Consider the following 18,512-nt stretch of genomic DNA (forward strand, 5'->3'; position numbering starts at 1 on the left):
GATTGTGCCTTGTAAAATAAAATGATATGATACTCCAGATAAGCCGTTTGGTAAAAAGAGAAACTAACATTTGATTCTGACAGATTATATTTTCATATTTCTTCCTCGTTACAGACACAATGAAAGTACATGAATTTCAATGCACCTGCTTCTAGTGAAATTAATTTCCAAAACCATCAAAACAAAAAATAAACTTTATAATACATCAGCCACAGAGTTTACAATACACAATAGCAGTTCACAGATGTTACTTCACGAAGTGTCAAAGCTGACATTTATACCAGATAGCTGGCTTGGAAAAAAAATTACTAAAATCTATTTCTGATTGTTGAAAAATGGGAAAGATCTGCAAAAGCATTATAAGAAGTGACGCAACGCCTCTGGGCGATCGTTAAGGTTAATGATTATCGCTGAAATAGCGTGTTTTCGGTTACATCGTTTTTCTTCATCTCCAGTTTAACATAACTGTTAAAACCGTTCAAAACAAGTGACTTTTGAAACGACTGATTTTCGGGTTTTGCTGTTGTCTCCAATAATAAACGTAAGCATCGAATACACGTTGAAAAATTCAAAGACTCACTCAGAATTTTGTATAATACGATTCAAGATCAAAATACCAAATAAAATACGTAAATAAAATTAAGCATAGTCTGTATACAGTTTAGTGCTATTCTCCAAAAGTAATGACAGGATGAATACTACAAAAAAAAAATCACAAGTATTCCCCAGTTGATTCTCATTATTTAAAATTCTGCTCAAAAATCATCTTGTAATCGAGGATGATACAACTATTTGGAAATTACGAATACTAAATGCTAAAGGATGAAAACTGAGGTTCGAGCATTCCATTTTTCGTGTTATGTTGCCCGTTTCCAAGGACTACAAACACCATATATTCACAGGTAGTAGATGAGCTAATTTTTGTTTTTATTATACACAATGATAGAATTGTTATGTTTTTAATTTAAAACTATTGATTTAATTACCATTTTCTTTTATTAACTCATAGAAATGACAGAAAAATGTTAAACTTCTTTGTAAAATTTCAAGCGATTTGTTTCTTTAATTATTTCGAGTGAAAAACCTGTTTTTAGTCAAATATATTTATTTACTGTTTAACAAGAATTTTAATGTAATTAATTTGTTGAATGTAAAATTAAAAGTGCTCATTCAAAAAATTCAAATGAACAATTTAGAGTGTCGCATTTACCAGAAACAATTACTCGATAATAGCTAAAATTTCACTAATGAACTGAACTATTGTCAAACATTTTTTTGTCCAGTCTGTTCATCAATACTCGTTCTGTAATGTGTTGATCTGCAAGTGGACTCTTTTCATCAGAAACAATATCATTTTAAGGCGATAGCAATCCTTCAGAAACCACAGAACTTCCTACTAATGATTAATATTTTTGGGCTATGAGTGACAACAAAAGACGGCTTCTCAAAAATATCTCTGCTTCTGGTGGAAGAGAACAACAGTACATTCTTGTCTGAGCAATGCTGTACCGATTCTTACGTCAAGTCTTTGTTGCTCATTTCTGTTAGCGTGTTTATTAAAATACCTCTGATCGCTTTTCCCCATTTTCTACAATAACTCAGTATTTCAGAGCAATGGAAATTTTACAAATAAACGTTACTCGTTTTTAAAAACATTTTATTAGAAAACCAAAGTTTTAAGGCCACTGCTATGATGAAGTGATATCCCGGTTTTTCACCTGACAATTAGTAAGATATAAAACACCCTATTATAACTCGGATCAACCAAATTCCGAAAAATATCGGTTAGTCAGAACTGAAACACCGATTCATGTTTAAAACGGTCGGCTTTTCCCAGCGTTAGCGGCCAGCCCTGATATGTTTCAACCTGCGCTTAACATTTCTCTATGGGAACACTCCCAGGAATCGTACAGCGGTTGCCCTGTTCTCCGACTGCAGCACATTCCGAATGTTACATCCGATTACATTTGCGTTAAAACTTTACGACCACATTGCAGACTGGACGACTTTTGGATGTAGGAGAATCTAAGAAAGAAATAAAGCTAGTATCTCAGACAAAGGAACACCAACCTCAACTCCAACACAATGACAAATGTAAATCATGACGGGTGCGCAACGATTCGAGCTAGAGTCTGCTAAATAGTACTGAAGATCGTTCTTCTTATTATTATTCTCGCATTTCGCTTTAATTATGAAGACAGTTAAGTTTCAATTAAAGAAAGATAAGTAATGTAATACTAGTTGGTCTTTCTAGATTATAAATGCAAAAGTTTTGTAACCACCATGGATGTAGTTGTGCGTAAATGAGCACCACGTGGGAGAGTCCCCCGTGCCTCTGTCTATCCCTTGATGTTGTGCATAGTGAAAGACTCCTATTTTCTCCAACTGAGGGGGGGGGGGGATGGACAGTAATTCTACTAACTTGCTGATTTTATCTAATGAGCTTAGCAGAGATCACCGTCACCCTCTTCTTCGTAATAAAGCCACGGGTAGAACACAAAACATTCCGAATCACGAGATCTTCCATTCCTTCGCGAAAACTTATGACAGAACAGAAGGTAGTTGGAGTTATGACATTAATACAAGATTAATAAAGTGGCTTCACGGATGCGACAGTTCGACCCAGACATAAGCAGAAACTGCTGTCAACCAAAATATTAATCGCATATCTGTTGACGTATAGCATAATTTATATCACTGGATATGCCTGTAGACCACGTTAATTTGTAAGTAAATTTCAGTCTTGGGGACAGAAAACAATGGAACATTCGCAAGTGTCAATAAACGACCTTGATTAAACTTGCCGGGTGTGTAGAGACGGCAAAATAATGCAATACCTATTTTTTTATTTTTGCACCCAGTTCCGCTTTTAAGGGGTGAGATACAAGCGGAAAGGTTACTTGGCATTTTAGGTTTAGAGGGAATATGTTCGAAACGATGATATATCAAAACTGTTGTTAATGTAAAAGTTGATAAGTAATTAAAGGTCTTCAAAACTCTGTAATCAACTTTTGTAATATTTAAAATTTTGAAAAATACATCACTAATTCTGAAAAATGAAAACTTTTTATACAACATAAATTGAAGCAGATTTCAAGTCAGATACATCACTGTGTAATAAAGCTGGAACCTGAAATACAATTTTTGGAAACTAAGCTGTACAAGATATGCTGTCAAAGTATTTTCAAAGTAGGGCTACGTAATTAAAATATCTAAACATTCATTACTGTTCTCATTCAGTATGATTTAAAATTGTCATGGGTGATCCTCTAAATATACTGATTTGTATCAGATATATTTCAGTACATTTTAAATCCTGCTGAATTTCGTCTTATATTGGCTTCTCCTTCGTGTATATTACCTGAAGAAATTTCGTTAATTTTTTGCGCATATTGCAAAAAACCGTATGTTTTAAGCATTTCCTTAAATATTATCATTATTGTCATTATTTTCTATCATGATAATGAGAGACATTATTTTCGGTTAACAAAAGATACGTATATTAAACGGTAAATAAAAAACAAACAAAAATGTGAATGTAAAACTTGAAATAACGATTTAAAACAAAAAAAATGGAAGTAAAATAAGTAATTAGAATGGTATTAAATGTTTAAATATTTTAATTGTGTATGTCGAAGAGACTCTGACAGCACATTGTGTATAGCTTATTTTCCAAAACTGTATTTCAGGATCCATCTTCGTTACAGAGGGATGTATCTACATTTACATCTACATCTACATGACTACTCTGCAATTCACATTTAAGTGCTTGGCAGAGGATTCATCGAACCACAATCATACTATCTCTCTACCATTCCACTTCCGAACAGCGCGCGGGAAAAACGAACACCTAAACCTTTCTGTTCGAGCTCTGATTTCTCTTATTTTATTTTGATGATCATTCCTACCTATGTAGGTTGGGCTCAACAAAATATTTTCGCATTCGGAAGAGAAAGTTGGTGACTGAAATTTCGTAAATAGATCTCGCCGCGACGAAAAACGTCTTTGCTGTAATGACTTCCATCCCAATTCGCGTATCATATCTGCCACACTCTCTCCCCTACTACGTGATAATACAAAACGAGCTGCCCTTTTCTGCACCCTTTCGATGTCCTCCGTCAATCCCACCTGGTAAGGATCCCACACCACGCAGCAATATTGTAACAGAGGACGAACGAGTGTAGTGTAAGCTGTCTCTTTAGTGGACTTGTTGCATCTTCTAAGTGTCCTGCCAATGAAACGCAACCTTTGGCTCGCGTTCCCCACAATATTATCTATGTGGTCTTTCCAACTCAAGTTGTTCGTAATTTTAACACCCAGGTACTTAGTTGAATTGACAGCCTTGAGAATTGTACTGTTTATCGAGTAATCGAATTCCAACGGATTTCTTTTGGAACTCATGTGGATCACCTCACACTTTTCGTTATTTAGTGTCAACTGCCACCTGCCACACCATACAGCAATCTTTTCTAAATCGATTTGCAACTGATACTGGTCTTCGGATGACCTTACTAGACGGTAAATTACAGCATCATCTGCGAACAACCTAAGAGAACTGCTGAGATTGTCACCCAGGTCATTTATATAGATCAGGAACAGCAGAGGTCCCAGGACGCTTCCCTGGGGAACACCTGATATCACTTCAGTTTTACTCGATGATTTGCCGTCTGTTACTACGAACTGCGACCTTCCTGACAGGAAATCACGAATCCAGTCGCACACCTGAGACGATACCCCATAGGCCCGCAGCTTGATTAGAAGTCGCTTGTGAGGAACGGTGTCAAAAGCTTTCCGGAAATCTAGAAATACGGAATCAACTTGAGATCCCCTGTCGATAGCGGCCATTACTTCGTGCGAATAAAGAGCTAGCTGCGTTGCACAAGAACGATGTTTTCTGAAACCATGCTGATTACGTATCAATAGATCGTTCCCTTCGAGGTGATTCATAATGTTGGAATACAGTATATGCTCCAAAACCCCTACTGCAAACCGACGTCAATGATATAGGTCTGTAGTTAGATGGATTGCTCCTACTACCCATCTTAAACACTGCTGCGACCTGCTCAATTTTCCAATCTGTAGGTACAGATCTATCGGTGAGCGAGCGATTGTATATGAGTGCTAAGTAGGAAGCTATTGTGTCAGCGTAATCTGAAAGGAACCTAATCGGTATACAGTCTGGACCTGAAGACTTGCCCGTATCAAGCGATTTGAGTTGCTTCGCTATCCCTAAGGTATCTACTTGTAAGAAACTCATGCTAGCAGCTGTTCGTGTTTCAAATTCTGGAATATTCCATTCATCTTCACTGGTGAAGGAATTTCGGAAAACTGCGTTCAAGAACTCCGCTTTAGCGGCACAGTCGTCGGTAACAGTACCATCGGCACTGCGCAGCGAAGGTATTGACTGCGTCTTGCCGTTGTGTACTTTACATACGACCAGAATTTCTTCGGATTTTCTACCAAATTTCGAGACAATGTTTCGTTGTGCAACCTATTAAAGGCATCTCCCACTGAAGTCCGTGCCAAATTTCGCGCGTCTGTAAATTTTAGTCAATCTTCGGGATTTCGCGTTCTTCTGAACTTCGCATGCTTTTTCCGTTACCTCTGCAACAGCGTTCGGACCTGTTTTGTGTACCATGGGGGATCAGTTCCATCTTTTACCAATTTATGAGGTATGAATCTCTCAATTGCTGTTGCTACTAAATCTTTGAATTTGAGCCACATCTCGTCTACATTTGCATAGTCAGTTCGGAAGGAATGGAGATTGTCTCTTAGGAAGGCTTCTAGTGACACTTTATCCGCTTTTTTAAATAAAATTATTTTGCGTTTGTTTCTGGTGGATTTGGAAGAAACGGTATTGAGCCTAGCGACAACGACCTTGTGATCACTAATCCCTGTATCAGTCATGATGCTCTCTATCAGCTCTGGATTGTTTGTGGCTAAGAGGTCAAGTGTGTTTTCGCAACCATTTACAATTCGCGTGGGTTCGTGGACTAACTGCTCGAAATAATTTTCGGAGAAAGCATTTAGGACAATCTCGGAATATGTTTTCTGCCTATCACCGGTTTTGAACAAGTATTTCTGCCAACATATCGAGGGAAGGTTGAAGTCCCCACCAACTATAACCGTATGAGTGGGGTATTTATTTGTTACGAGACTCAAATTTTCTCTGAACTGTTCCGCAACTATATCATCGGAGTCTGGGGGTCGGTAGAAGGAGCCAATTATTAACTTAGTTCGGCTGTTAAGTATAACCTCCACCCATACCAATTCGCACGGAGTATCTACTTCGACTTCACTACAAGATACACCACTACTGACAGACACAAACACTCCACCACCAATTCTGCCTAATCTATCTTTCCTGAACACCGTCTGAGACTTCGTAAAAATGTCTGCAGAACTTATTTCAAGCTTTAGCCAGCTTTCTGTACCTATAACGATTTCAACTTCTGTGCTTTCTATTAGCGCTTGAAGCTTAGGGACTTTCCCAGCACAACTACAACAATTTACAACTACAATTCCGACTGTTCCTTGATCCAAGCACGTCCTGTATTTGCCATGCACCCTTTGAGATTGCAGCCCACCCCGTACTTTTCCGAGGCCTTCTAACCTAAAAAACCGCCCAGTCCACGCCACACAGCCTCCGCTACCCGTGTAGCCGCCAGCTGAGTGTAGTGAACTCCTGACCTATTCAGCGGAACCCGAAACCCCACCACCATATGGCGCAAGTCAAGGAATCTGCAGCCAACACGGTCGCAAAACCGTCTGATCCTCTGATTCAGACCCTCCACCCGGCTCTGCACCAAAGGTCCGCCGTCTGTTCTGTCAACGATGCTGCAAATGGTGAGCTCTGCCTTCATCTCGTAAGCAAGACCGGCAGCCTTCACCAAATCAGATAGCCGCTGGAATCCAGAGAGAATTTCCTCAGATCCAAAGCGACACACGTCATTAGTGCCGACATGTGCCACCACCTGCAGCTGGCTGCACCCTGTGCTCTTCATGGCATCCGGAAGGACCCTTTCCACATCAGGAATGACTCCACCCGGAATGCACACGGAGTGCACACTGGATTTCTTACCCTCCTTAGCCGCCACATCCCTAAGGAGTCCCATTACGCGCCTAACTTTGGAGCTCCCAACTACCAATAAGCCCACCCTCTGTGATTGCCCGGACCTTTGAGAATCATCCTCTGAAACAGGGCAGGCAGCTGCATCTGGCTCAGCCAGAGACAGTGCCTGAAACCTCTTTGTCAGACGCACCGAGGACGCTTTCTGATCAGACTCCGGGGACGTCCTTGCTGCCTGCCACGCCTTGGAACGACCTCCCCATCAACCACAGGCGAGGGCTCAGCCCCATTGCGGGCAGCAACCGGGGCAACCACAGCGGCAGACCGATCTGGGGACAGACGGGACGAGGTTGACATCCCCGTGATACCAAAGTCCGGCTCCCCACAGTAGTGCCCATTGGCAACAGCCTCAAGCTGCGCGACCGAAGTCAGCGCCGCTTGCAGCTGTGAGCGAAGGGATGCCAACTCAGCCCTCATCCGAACACAGCAATCACAGTCCCTGTCCATTCTAATCTATGTTGAACAACAGTTACTGAAACACGAGTCAGTGCCTAGATAACGCAAGGGAAACACGCAAAGAATGTATTAACTAACCTGTACAAATACCTAACAACTGCGCTACAATCTGCCTGAATTTACGATTACAGTAACTAAAACTCGAAATTACACCTCCTATACGAAACTCACACGCAATTTAAGTAAGAATCTACGGAGTAAACACTAAAGCGCGATACTACACCTCTCAAATACTGTAATACGCCCGAATATGGCTTGACACCTTCTTCAATTTATGATGTAAAAAAATGTTTCAGTTTTCAGAATTAATTAATAGTGGTGGAGTATTTTGTAAAACTTCAAATTATTAGAAAAGTTGATTACACAGTTTTCATGAACGTTAATGACATATGAAGTTTTGTGTGAAAAATATTTTTATCACGAGAGCGCTAATGCGCTGCTTGCTGGACGCGCCGGCCCCGGATCGAGTCCGCCCGGTGTATTAACGACGAGGGCCAGTATGCCAGCCAGCTTGGGTGTGGCTTTTAGGCGATCTCGCTAGGTGGTTACCGGGCTGGTCCCCAAGTTCCGTCTCAATTCCACGACTCACAGACATTTGAAAACGTTCGCACTATTTCATGACTTACACTAGATGCAGACAGCTGCGGTACACTACTTCCATCCCGGGGGGTTCGGGGTGGCGTCAGGAAGGGCATCCTGCCACCCTCTGCAATTAACACTGCCAACTTCGTAATAACAAAAAAGCCGACCGCGCGTTGGAGCGAGACAAGGCCCCGAGAAAGAATATATATATAACATCGTCTGAAGACATTTCATCTAAACCTAATATGTCAAATCCATAGCAAGGAGCGCACAGTTATCAGCGAGAAACAGAAGTGCGTCTCTGAAGCGGGCGGCTGAGAATTTTGCCCTGAGGCTAATTACGGGGGATGGGCCTCGCACTAACGGTCGCGGGCGGCGACGCGCCGCTGATGGGTGGGCCGTGTTGGCGCAGGCAGTGCCATCACCGCCGCAAACAGCGTGACGCGCCGCGATACGGCCGTTTGAGGACGCGCCGCGACGGGACGGAACGGGACGTGGCCAATCCGCCTGCCCAAATATTTGCCCGCCTTCAGCCAGGCCGCCGCTGGCCACGGCCGAGCTGATTGTTTTAGCGTCCCGTCTGCCCCCGCATTACGATGGTCAGACGGCGCAGTGCGGGCCCTCGCAACTTGTTGACCACTGGCCTCTGCACATGTGTACGCAAGGCAAGGATGACGATAAGCCATCCTGGCGATTTGGTCTGGTAGCCGATATGCGATTTTTCTTCCTTGTTATTTGATACTCCTCATACCCAGTTGTCGGGCAGGGAGGCGTGGGAGGGGGGACGGAATGGAGAAAGTCAGGCTGCCAATGGTAAACCATTGCGTTCTTCAGACAAAAGTTTTGAAACGCACGTAAAGACGAAACGCACGGATGAAAAGGGTGCACGGCAGGAACGTAGTCTTTCGTCCCTGCTGTTTAATCTATACGCCGAATAGTCAATGACGGCAATAATAGAAAGGCTCAAGAATAGGATAAAGACTCAGTGTGAAAGGATATCAGTGTTAAGATTCGCTGATGACATTGCTAATCCTCAGTGAAAGTGAAGAAGGGTTACAGGATCTGTTAACTGGAGTGAAGAGTCTGATGAGTGCAGAATAGCCGGCCGGGGTGGCCGCGCGGTTCTAGGCGCTACAGTCTGGAATCGTGCGACCGCTACGGTCGCAGGTTCGAATCCTGTCTCGGCATGAATCTGTGTTATGTCCTTACGTTAGTTAGGTTTAAGTAGTTTTAAGTTTTAGGGGACCGATGACCTCAGAAGTTAAGTCCCATAGTGCTCAGAACCATTTGAACCAAGTACAGAATATAGATTGAGAGTAAACCGAAAAATGATGAAAGTAATGGGAAGTGGCAGAAATGAGAACTGCGAGAAAATTAACATCATAATTGGTGATTACGAAGTAGATGAAGTGAAGGAATTCTGGCAGCAAAATAACACATAACGTACGGAGGAGGGTATAAAAAGTAGACTAGTACTGGCAAAAAGGGAATTTCTGGCCAAGAGAATTCTACTAGTATCAAACATAGGCCTTAATTTGAGGAAGAAATTTCTGAGAATGTACGTTTCGAGCACAGCATTGTATGGCAGTGAGACATGGACTGTGGAAAAACTGAAACAGTAGACAGTAGAATTACTTGAGGTCAGGTGCTACAGAAGAAAATTACGTGCACTGTTAAGGTAAGGAATGAGGAAGCTCTCCACAGAATCGGAGAGAAAAGAAGTGTATGAAAAACACTGACAAGAAGAAGGGACAAGATGATAGGACATGTGTTAAGACATCGGCGAATAATTTTCATAGTACGAGAGGGAGCAGTGGAGAGTAAAAACTGTCGAGGAAGGTACACATCCAGCAAATAATTGAGGGCGCAGGTTGAAAGTGCTATTCTGAGATGAAAAGGTTAGCACAAGAAAGGAATTCGTAGTGGGCCACATCAAACCAGTCATAAGACTAGTGACTCAAAATAAATAAATAAATAAATAAATAAAATAAATAAAAATAAAAATAAAAAAGGCGAAAACAAATATGATTCTAAGATTAAAAATACTACAAATATTTCTTGTAATCTATAAAAAAGATGTAATTTTGAAGAGATTTACAAAACATTGTTATTTTATTTGTTTGATGGATGTAAATCGTAGGACTAAAATGTAAAGATAAAAACAAAAATATTTGCTGAAAACATGTTCAAGAAACTGCCACGTTATTTAAAGAAGAAACATTGCATTTTCACTAAAAATTGAAGAATGGGTTTAGAAAGGAGATTTGAATGATGTGGGTATAAAAACTGGGGTTCGTTGAGACAGATGTGTGGGTAGATACTGCGAGAAATGAAGAGGAGGATGACTTGGTGTTTGGACACGGCCATAGCTCTAACAGAGGAAGGGGTAAGGAAAGATGGGGTAGGAGAAGAGTAATAGTTCATAGGATGGATAAATATCTGGCCAGATTCTATTGTCTGCGGAAAAAAATCAGTTGAAGTTGGAATAGGGTGTAGAAGGTACCTGCGTATAGAGACTGTGACATGCGTGTTTTAACCGTAGATGGTAAACATTCGTAAAATTTACGATTGCAGTAGGGTATATAATACGACATTTTGTAATTAATTTGGTATGTAACCTACATTTGGAGATATAATAATGGTATTATCTAATGTATAACCTATGAATTATGACTTTCTTTGAATGAAGAGTGGTAAACATTACGTTAGTTCAGTAGCTCTAATATTTTCCCAGTTTAATATTTTAAGGAGTGGCAGTAGGCTGTACAATGATTGGTGGAGAACAGACTGAGGAAGAATAGAAAGAGGAAGATCCAAAGAAGAAAACCTCGTTTTGATGCTGGTTATTTTCGTAAGAACCAAAGCGTCACGGATATGCTCCTCCATCTCTAGTGGTAGACACCAGAAGAGAGACATAGTAGGTACTGTTAAGATTCTAGTGCATGTTGTTGCCCACTGCCAATAAACCGTGAACTTTCGTATAATGTTAAGAAAACCACTCATACATGCGTGCTGTCGCTGTCAGTCAACACAAACGGTCTGACTCCATCGAGATAGCCAGTTTGATACAAACAGTTAAAGTTGATGATCTTTTCTGAAGGTCAAGTTAATGAAAAAACACGCGACAGGTGGTGAAAGAGTGGATTACTTCTGTCATTTTGATCACATATCGTTAGGTTTTTAAGGTGCGTTGTAACAGAGCGTGTGGCAGCAGGCCTAAAATACTGAATCAATCAAAATTGCTGTGTTCAATCTGTTACATAGTACTTTGTGTGTCAGACCCTGCCCTCAGATACTTTTTGACTGACATCGCTGTCCTAAAAATGTCATAAATAGAGGGTTAAATTCCGAGCACGTATTTTAATACAATAATCAACCAATATATTGCTTCCTCCTGTGCATTTACGTAATCTTGCAAAAAGTAAAATAAGAGAGATTCTAGCTCACACACTTTCGAACAATCGGCCATCCCATGCATTACTCGCGCTTGGGCAGGAAACGAGGGAAGGGACTCTTGCATGCGGAGTACTCCCCCGCCACACACCACAAGATAGCTTGTGGAGTACAGCTGTAGACTTAGGTGTAGCAAACGAAGGCAGAAGCGGGCACATGTGTGCAGAGCTGCTAGGACCTGTGAGCCTTCATTAACACAGCTGCTCCTGCTGCTGTGGTGCGCGGGCTGCCTGCTAATCAGGCGACCGTCTGCAGAGGCGCGACGCACGTCGCCTACCCAGTAGTGCCACGGCAGACACCCCTGCTGCTGAGGAAAGGGCGCAAGGCTCCATGTCACTCTCCTCGGATCTACCTCGTTTCCGTCTGCCGCATAAATAAGATATGCTTGGGCTTTCTGCGCACAAAATGTTTATATGCAACTACGTACACAGCTTATGTAGCTAGTTGTTTATAGCTGCAGCCAGTCATATAATACTGGGTGGTCATAATTAAAGTACAGCTACCCACAGAGGTCCAGAGCGGGTATATGTATGAAGATGGTATCTGTTCTTTCGGACATGTCCAGAAGAACAGATACCACCGGTGACCATGCAGCTCATTTGAATGAAATTACAATGAAATGAATACCCCTAGCTACATACAGGCGTTGATATAAGTCAACGGGGACATTTGAAAATGTATGCCCCGATCGGGACTCGAACCCTGGATCTCCTGCCTACGTGGCAGACGCTCTATTCATCTGAGCCACCGAGGACACAGAGTATAGTGCGGCTGCAGGGAATTATCTCCGGCACGCCTCCCGCAAGACCCACATTCGCAGCTTACTGTCCCACACTATATTCACCGTGCCCCTGCCCATTATACTCTATATGGTATCTGTTCTTTCGGACATGTCCGAAAGAACAGATGCCATCGGTGACCAAGCAGCTCATTTGAATGAAATTAAAATGAAATGAATACCCCTAGCTGCATACAGGCGTTGATATAAGTCAACGGGGACATTTGAAAATGTGTGCAAAAAGCCGAGAGTAATGAGTATATTGGGCAGGGGCACTATGAATATAGTGTGGGACAATAAGCTGCGAATGTGGGTCTCACGGGAGGCGTGCCGGAGATAATTTCCTGCAGCCGCACTATCCTCTGTGTCCTCGGTGGCTCGGATGGATAGAGCGTCTGCCATGTAAGCAGGAGATCCCGGGTTCGAGTCCCGGTCGGGGCACACATTTTCAACTGTCCCCGTTGACTTGCAGCTAGGACTATTAATTCATTGTAATTTCTAAAAATTAGTTCCAATTTGGCCACCAGGATCAAATCTTGCGCTGTACAGCATCTCGTCGACGTCTGCAGTGCTCATATTGCACAAATCGTGTAAGCGACATGTGGAGACATTTCTAACGTTCTTCTTGCATTCACAATGCCAGTTTTGCACCTTGTGTCCAAAATTGGAAGCTTTTACTGAATTTTACAGCTTTCGTGATAACAGAACTTCGTCCCTCAAATAGTGCCTTATTTGGTTAACTACAACGCAAACCACAGTTACACTGATTTAGCAGCTAGTTGGTCACCTTTGGAACGCAATACAGCAGCGATTCCGCGCGATATGGATTCGGCAAGTTATTAGTTGCTTTCTGTAGCTTCTGTGTATGGGTCACGTAATTCCGGTGGTTTGTGGGCACAGAGGTGGTGTTTGAAAGCATCCCATCGGGGTCAAATCAGACAAATTTAGTGGCCATGACCATGTGACCGCCATTTAATCTGGTTAGAGTGGTGGTTCGGATAAAATTTCCGCTTCGCACTTGAACAGAATATTCGCTAAGAGCCACTTCTCTAGTACAATCTCAGGTTTTTTCTGATTCTATGGCACAGTGAGTAAACCAGCGGTTCCAAGCCTTACCACTGAAAGTTCCACACACACATGACATGTTGGAGCAAATAGGTTCCTGGCATGGAGGACCTCTGGTGGTGCTCTTGGTGTCCTCTGTTGTTCTTGTGGTGATCGACGCAGTCCGGGGAGGCAACAACTTGTACATATGCAAACCCATGATGCTTAGTGTCTGAATGTTTGTCGACCCTGTTAGGCAAATGGTAGCCGCATGGCAACAGTTTGAAACATGGCTCCGCCATAGAACGCAATACAGCAGCGATTCCGCGTTACATGGATTCAACAAGTTCGTGGTTTGTTTCTGGAGCTTCTGTGTATGGGTCACGTAATTCCGGTTGTTTGTGGACACAGAGGTGGTGTTTGAAAGCATTCCACCCGGGGTCAAATCAGACAAATTTAGTGGCCAAGGACATCAACGTGGGTTTACTCTCATGTTCCTGAAACAACAGCAGCGCGATTCTGGCGTTGTAACACGGACTGTTATACTGATGGAAGATGCTATTGGTAAAGCCACGAAGCACGAAGCCATGGAGATGGTCTGCAATAATGCTCACATACACTACAGATGTTATGTTGCTTTCATTCACCACGACAGGTCCTGTGCGAGCCCAGGTGAATTCCTGTGAGAGTATAATATTGACACCATCAGCCTGCATACCTGGTGCGGTGCATGTTTTGAGCAGCCGTTCAGCCATTATGATGGAATATCCGGATACGAACACAGATGTGATGTAATTCGCTTTGTTGTCGGGTAAGCGGGAGAACACATGGGGTACGTCTTATTCAGAGCCAAATGATCAACAATGTGCGCTGAACAGCGTGGATCCGAAACACTTGTGTCTGCATCAGCATTGTAGTCTGTGGTCAAACCCGCCACAGAGCACCACCTACTGCGGTTTAAAAAACAGGCTAATCTCTGACCTCTGCGTTTTGTGGTGAGGCGTGGATTTGGAACACTTTGCCGCCTGGGCTTGGTTTCACCGTCATTTAAGCGCTTTCCAAAGATGCTCACGATACTACCACGCAAGCAGTCGACCAGCCTCACCATTTCTGAGATGCTCATTTCCAGGCACTGTGGCATAATAATCTGCCTTTCGTCAAAGCCGTTTATAGCAGTGTATATCCCAAGTTGTGGCCCTCATCGCCGTTCGAATGATTCTCCATTCGTCTCTTCTCCAATTACACACTGTCGAGTTACATTAATGAGACCACCTGTCACCTCGAATAATCACCTTTTGCAGTGCTGACCACTGGGAGATATGCAGGAAGATAGTAAATGAGGTTCTGGAACGTACCGACGGGGATGTGGAGCCGCACCGACTCCATTGCCGTGGCCAGCGACGCTCGAGGATCCATAACGCAAACAGCCCGTTCGAGGTGGACCCACCAATCCTCGACTGGGTTTGGTGGGCAGGGAAGTACGGTAACCGCATACTGGTGGTCTTCGAACCAGGCACGTACACTACGAGCTGTGTTACACGTTACATTGTCCTGCTGGTAGATGCCGTCGTGCTGAGGAAGAAGAAACTGCATGTAGGAGTGGACATGGTTCTCAAGGATAGATGCACACTTGTGTCTATCCACTGCACCTTCCAGAATGACAAGATCACCCAGGAAATGCTACAAAAACATTCTCCACATCATAGTGCCGCCCCCACCCCCTCCCTCCGACCTGAAACCTTCCGACGATTGCTGCAAAGTGCTTGCTTGCAGACGTTTCAGACCATAAAAAGTGATTCATCTGAGAAGGTCACCTGTCCCACTCAGTGGACGTCCAGTTGCAGAATTGGGTGCAAATTGCAACCTTCATCGCCAGTGAACAGCAGTCAGTATGGATGCATGAACGAGGCACCTGCAACAGAGAGCCATATACAGCAGTGTTCGTTGAACGGAGACACAGTTCGTAACCCTTGGTTGACGTGAGTGATCAGTTGCTCAACAGCTCCACATCTATTCGCCCGAACACATCTGCGCAGCCATCGTTCACCTGTGTTTTACAGCCTGGCGTGCACCACAGGTACCTCGGCACCAATGTAGTGTGCGGTGCACAATATTCGTTAACCACGGAAACAGTTTACAAACTTAACCGCTGCGGAAAACCTTCGACCTTTGCCCCGAAAGCCAATGATCATGCCGTTTTGGACGTCAGATGAATCACTCCGTTTACACAACACGACACTGACTGCACTGTGTACGGCGTCACCCTGACACACTTTATATGCCTTCCACTGCTAGTGCTGCCACCTGCCGTCTGTGATAGTTATTACAAGTTGACGTCGAAAGACTGGTCAAATTAATGTGAACCGTGTTTATTTTACCTGTTGGGTCAATGGTGGCCACATTGGTTTACCGGTCGGCAGGGTAGCTCAACGTGTTCGGTCAGGAGACTGTCCACCCTCTATAATAATAATAATAATAATAATAATAATAACAAAGTGAAGTTTTCATTAGTGGTGTTTGAGAAGTGTCATGGTATATCAGCACATAAATGGTGACGATATATGACTAGCCGGCCGAAGTGGCCGTGCGGTTAAAGGCGCTGCAGTCTGGAACCGCAAGACCGCTACGGTCGCAGGTTCGAATCCTGCCTCGGGCATGGATGTTTGTGATGTCCTTAGGTTAATTAGGTTTAACTAGTTCTAAGTTCTAGGGGACTAATGACCTCAGCAGTTGAGTCCCATAGTGCTCAGAGCCATTTTTTTGAACATATGACTAACAAACAGACACAAAAAGGCGGGTAGAGCAGTAAAACCCGAACCTGGATGTCCCAGGTTCAGTCTCAGGTGGGGGGTGGGAATTTTTCTGCGTTCCAGTCTCCCAGGATAGCCCCATATCCACTCAGCCTGCTGTCAAAATGAGTACCGTGGGTTTTGCTGTCAAAATGTGTAACGAGGTACTTCCTCCGGGGGTAACATGTGGCCGGGGCGAGGGGTCCGCCGCCCCGTCCCCTCCTAATACTCTGGAGGACTGAAGGGCTGCACTTTACCTATAGTCAGCTCATAGTCCGTTCACAGGCCTGCGCCACAGCTCTTACCTTTTCTTCACCGCATCACATGCCTGTAACATCACCAGAAGGTATTCAGTCTCGTGTTGCGCAGAGATCAGAATGTGTTGACATATCAGTCTACGTGTCATAAAGTAAGATAAAATCTATCTACGTTGATCCACTCTAGTAGTCTGTTTGATGTTTATGATGTCTGTTCGTAATCAGGATCACTTGGGTGAAGTCACGTGATGCACAGATCATACACAAATCATCATGATGTTATGATTGTTTGCATAGCAAATAGACATCTCCGTCACTCGCGTCTAAGAAATATCCGAAATTCTCTTAGTCCTCACACTCACATCTGGTCGGCCCTAGCAAACATCTGCTCGAGAGGGTACAGTCGATGCTGCGTGGGGCTTGTCGACATCTGTCACCGCACGCACGCACATGTGCACATTTTTGACACGCGACGCCACTTAACCAGTCACCAGGCCTTACAACGGATCCAGGCGACAGAGTAGCGGAAGGTAATGAGTGGAGCCCGCGCCTGATAGGCACGATGGCACGTCTGGCCCACAGGCAGAGTGGGGTGAGCGCTTCGTAGGCACTGCAGGTTTGCTACACCTGGAAACATCCTCCCTACGGCGAGCGAAGGCCTATACCTGCCTGGACGACGTTACATTTTATGTGAGAGTGCAGCGTTTCTCAATTTTTGCGTCGATTTTGTAGAGACCAAGAACTCACCGGAGAAAGTATTAGTTCCCTTCCTAAAAGAGAATGTTGGTCGCTTTGGAGCTCTTTAGTTGTTGTAGGATTGGCGCAAGGAAGTCATGTGTCCCATGTGACCAGCAGAGTGGGAGCATCGACGTGGAAATCTGACAGAATTGCGAAAATGGACATGCCCTTGAAGACAATGTGAATAATTTCAGATGACAACCAAAAAGTGCTTCATAACTACCTGGCTAATGGAATAGTTTTTGGTTCTGTTGCGATCTGTGACAACAGTCTCCGTTGTTGATGTGGGAGGAAATTAGAGGCGAAACCATAAGCGCCAATTGACACAGGTGAGTTAACAGTAGAAACGCAAATTATATTTCTGTGTATACCACCAAGTACAATTTCGTCCCTGCACCCTGGGTCGCAGAACTTTGCAGCGATACAACTATTGTGTCAGACCCGCTCAAAGCACATGGTTGCTGGCATCCACTCGTATGAATCGTAACCCAGGAGAGTTCTAGGCTTTGGAATGCTGAGCAAAAGCAGTCAAGCAGGGGCTCCCCATTCTGGTAAAGGGGAAGTAACAACAGTTAGTCTCACCGCTGCCAAATGCCATATAGGCGAAAACTGTTAATATTATTTATTTGAAAGGAGGCAAGGAACGCTCCGTCGTAGTTACATATTGAGAGAGAGAATGACACTAGTGATAATTCCTTGTCGCTCTCGCAGATTTGTTATGTGCTGTTGGCAGCCCCTCTTCACCTAAGGGAAAGGCGGAGAAGAGAAATCCTAGCCCATAAAACGCCGTACTTTTTTAAAAGAGTGTTCCCTCGGCGTCAGTCATAAGTGCGTCGCAATTGTGACGGTCAACTTACGACCAGTGATGCAGAACTATGCTTCTCCCGTCTGACTTCTCCGCAGCCTTATGCTCAAAGACAGAAAGTACATGAGTAATGAACGTTGTTGTTGGTCACTTGGTATATCCCTTCTTCCGACAGTTTTCTCAATCATCCGCGTCCAAAGCAGGCGACCCTATCATAGGACACACAGCGATGCCAGTTTGCAGCGTTAACGTTACAAAACATAGGTGTTGGTCGCCCGCAATGCCTGAAGGTAACGCACATATATTTCGGTCTCAACACCTCTTGTTAGAAACAACGTGGACATAAAGTAGAGCGAATAGATCAATATTTTGATATGTCTTTACGCACCTCAAGGATACCGTTTGGATACACGGGATGAGCTTGAAATTTTTACTAATTTTATCAACTTAATGTCGGAATGTACTACTGGTGGCTCACACT

The sequence above is a fragment of the Schistocerca nitens genome, chromosome 2, assembly GCF_023898315.1.
Source record: "Schistocerca nitens isolate TAMUIC-IGC-003100 chromosome 2, iqSchNite1.1, whole genome shotgun sequence".
In the NCBI taxonomy this organism is placed as follows: Eukaryota; Metazoa; Arthropoda; class Insecta; order Orthoptera; family Acrididae; genus Schistocerca; species Schistocerca nitens.